We start from the raw sequence: 4,009 nt of genomic DNA, 5'->3' as shown, positions 1-4,009 counted from the left end.
CATTTTTGTGGTGGGGTGGATTTCCCGAGCAGCCCTACCTACAATGAACATAAAAGCCTGTGTGCTTCTGCTGCCTTTTGAGATGCGCCTGTTGATCAAAACTTGACTGAAAAGGCTGAATCTCTCTGTGTTTACAGTAATTAAGCTGTCATATGGTGTGATTTATGACGTATTGAGTAAGAGCAGCTCTTATCAAGTAGGCTAGGCCTAGAAGGACTGGAGGAAGAGAGATCTCATCCACTTCTTCACCTAATGCCCGCAGGCCTTACTTGTAGTTACATTATAGTGAATAGATAGACTTTCTGTCTATTAGGCCTAGATGTTCTCAAATGGTTACCATAAAAGAACATACAGTTGAAGTCGGAAGTTTACATACACTTAGGTTGGAGTCATTAAAACTTGTTTTTCAACCACTCCACAAATTTCTTGTTAACAAACTATAGTTTTGGCAAGTCGATTAGGACATCTGCTTTGTGCATGACACAAGTAATTTTTCCAACAATTGTTTATAGACAGATTATTTCACTTATAATTCACTGTGTCACACAATTCCAGTGGGTCAGAAGTTTACATACACTAAGTTGACTGTGCCTAGACTTCAGAAATATGGGTCTTCAAAATGGACAATGACCCCAAACATACTTCCAAAGTTGTGGCAAAATGGCTTAAGGACAACAAAGTCAAGGTATTGGAGTGGCCTTCACAAAGCTCTAACCTCAATCCCATAGAAAATCTGTGGGCAGAACTGAAAAACCGTGTGCGAGCAAGGAGGCCTAGAAACCTGACTCCGTTTCACCAGCTCTGTCAGGAGGAATGGGCCAAAATTCATCAAACTTATTGTGGGAAGCTTGTGGAAGGCTACCTGAAACGTTTGACCCAAGTTAAACAATTTAAAGGCAATACACTCAATTAGTATTTGGTAGCATGTAAACTTTACACTGGGAATATGATGAAAGAAATAAAAGCGAAAATAAATAATTCTCTGCTATTATTCTGACATTTCACATTCTTAAAATAAAGTGGTGATCCTAACTAACCTAACACAGGGAATTTTTACTATGATTTTATGTCAGGAATTGTGAAAAACTGAGTTTAAATGTATTTGGCTAAGGTGTATGTAAACTTCAGATTTCAACTGTATATAGAAGATAGAAGCTCTATTTGGTAAAAGACCAAGTCCATATTCTGCTAAGAACAGCTCAAATAAGCAAAGAGAAACAACATTCCATCATTACTTTAAGACATGAAGGTCAGTCAATCTGGTAAATTTCAAGAACTTTGAAAGTTTCTTCAAGTGCAGTCGCAAGAACCATCAAGCCATATGATGAAACTGGCTCTTATGAGGACCGCCACAGGAAARGAAGACCCAGAGTTACCTATGCTGCAGAGGATAAGTTCATTAGAGTTACCAGCCTCAGAAATTGCAGCCCAAATAAATGCTTCACAGAGTTCAAGTAACAGACACATCTCAACATCAACTGTTCAGAGGAGACTGCAGAATCAGGCCTTCATGGTCTAATTGCTGCAAAGAAACCACTACTAAAGAACCCCAATAATAAGAAGAGACTTGCTTGGGCCAAGAAACACAAGTAATGGACTTTAGACCGGTGGAAATCTCTCCTTTGGTCTGATCAGTCCAAATGATCACCGCATGTGTGGGTCCCACCGTGATGCATGGAGGAAGAGGTGTGATGGTGTAGGGGTGCTTTGCTGGTGACACTGATTTATTTAGAATTCAATGCACACTTAACCGGCATGGCTACCACAGCATTCTGCAGCGATACACCATCTGGTTTGTGCTTAGTGGGACTATAATTTGTTTTTCAACAGGACAATGACCCAACACACCTCCAGGCTGTGTAAGGGCTATTTGACCAAGAAGGAGAGTGATGGAGTGCCGCATCAGATGGCCTGGCCTCCACAATCACCTGACCTCAACCCAATTGAGATGGTTTGGGATGAGTTGGACCACAGAGTGAAGGAAAAGTAGCCAACAAGTGCTCAGCATATGTGGTAATTCCTTCAAGACTGTTGGAAAATACTTTTTCATGAAGCTGCTTGAGAAAATGCCAAGAGTGTGCAAAGCTGTGATCAAGGCAAAGGGTGGCTACTTTGAAGAATCTTAAATCTAAAATATATTTTGATTTGTTTAATACTTTTTTGGTTACTACATGATTACATATGTGCTATTTCATAGGTTTCTACAATGTAGAAAATAGTAAAAAGAAAGAAAAACCCTTGAATTAGTAGGTGTGTCCAAACTTTTGACTGGTAGGTTCATTTGCATAGTGTAGTGGAATTTCGTTAGTCATCATGTATCTTATTTATCTCACACTGCTATCACAGGCACACACAGCATATACAGAGCCTTTTTTGTGGGATTTCTCCTGCAGCTCCTCAGCTGGTTTCTGCTGGACTAAAACATGTGTTTTTATGAGCCCATTCATTGAGCAACAATTCTAAATGCAATGTTAAAAACAATGTTGGTGCACGACTAAAAATAGCTACTATTTTTATTTCTCCACTGGTAATTGAAGCGCGCCTCTTATTCACAATTGAAGTGCAGGCAACAGGCTATCTATCAGCGAGTCACCCACCACTTTACAATGAGCTGGAGGCAGTATACATTTTGAAAACATACAGTATTTCATTGTTTGAAACCTGAATGTTTTATTTCATATTATGATGCATGTCTTACCTTGCTTCAAAGTAGACTATAGGCAAAATCCGACCATGGAAATGTGGAGGCAATTATTTTATAAAGACTTCAGATGCAGCGCGTAAGTTTCAAGTTTGGGGAATCTAATGTATCCTACCATCGATCTGCGTGCCAGTTATGTTTCTCATATGCACGTTTTTGTGGAACAGTTTCATTTAATGTTTTCATCTCTCAAAATCATTGTCACGTGGTTAATCATAAAAATCTGAATTAAAATGATGAAAATTGTAAAGTTAAAAGTCAGCTGTGAGATCACCAGCCTCTGCCATACGAACACATTAATACATCGTGATCCATTGGCAGCTAAAGAAATGAGCGCATGAAACTCATAGGCTATAGGTCAATGCAACAGTAGACCTATAACTTCCATTGCTCTTTCACACAGATGATTGGGGATTATCGAGGGGGAGATTGTTGTAAATATTTTTCAAATAGTTTACTGTGAGGAACTATAGTTTTAATATATTGTCATTCGCAATGGATGTTAAAAAAACACTTTCCTACATTTCCGCACAGCAGGCCAGGTACTTCTATGCGTGCCCAGGCGGCCAGGTACTTCTATGCGTGCCCAGGCGGCCAGGTACTTCTATGCGTGCCCAGGCGGCCAGGTACTTCTATGCGTGCTCAGGCGGCCAGGTATTTCTATGCGTGCCCAGGCGGCCAGGTACTTCTATGCGTGCCCAGGCGGCCAGGTATTTCTATGCGTGCCCAGGCGGCCAGGTACTTCTATGCGTGCTCAGGCGGCCAGGTATTTCTATGCGTGCCCAGGCGGCCAGGTATTTCTATGCGTGCCCAGGCGGCCAGGTATTTCTATGCGTGCTCAGGCGGCCAGGTACTTCTATGCGTGCCCAGGCGGCCAGGTACTTCTATGCGTGCCCAGCGGCCAGGTACTTCTATGCGTGCTCAGGCGGCCAGGTATTTCTATGACTGCTCAGCCGCGCACGCGCGCACGCTCCCTCAACATTATCAGGACAGAGAAACACACACGTGCTCATTGCTCACGTGGAGCACTCCAAACAAAAGACAATGAAAAAATTACAAATCTCATAAATGATGGTTATGAAATGAACCAAAACGTGTTTCTCACAAATGTAGCAGGTTGTGAACTCTGCCAAAAACGTTTCCACTCCGAGAATGATAATCCCGTCATTTACCATTAACGGTACATTTACTACTGGTGGCATACGTAATGGGGAATTGAAAAATGTGAAAATAAAAGGCCCAACAATTCCCAAATAGGCATAGGTTTATGAACTTGTGATTTGCAATTTTTTAAAGAGGCTAATGATC

This window comes from Salvelinus sp. IW2-2015, linkage group LG21 (genome assembly GCF_002910315.2).
Source record: "Salvelinus sp. IW2-2015 linkage group LG21, ASM291031v2, whole genome shotgun sequence".
Taxonomy (NCBI): domain Eukaryota; kingdom Metazoa; phylum Chordata; class Actinopteri; order Salmoniformes; family Salmonidae; genus Salvelinus; species Salvelinus sp. IW2-2015.
Note: the sequence above shows the minus strand (reverse complement) of the source record.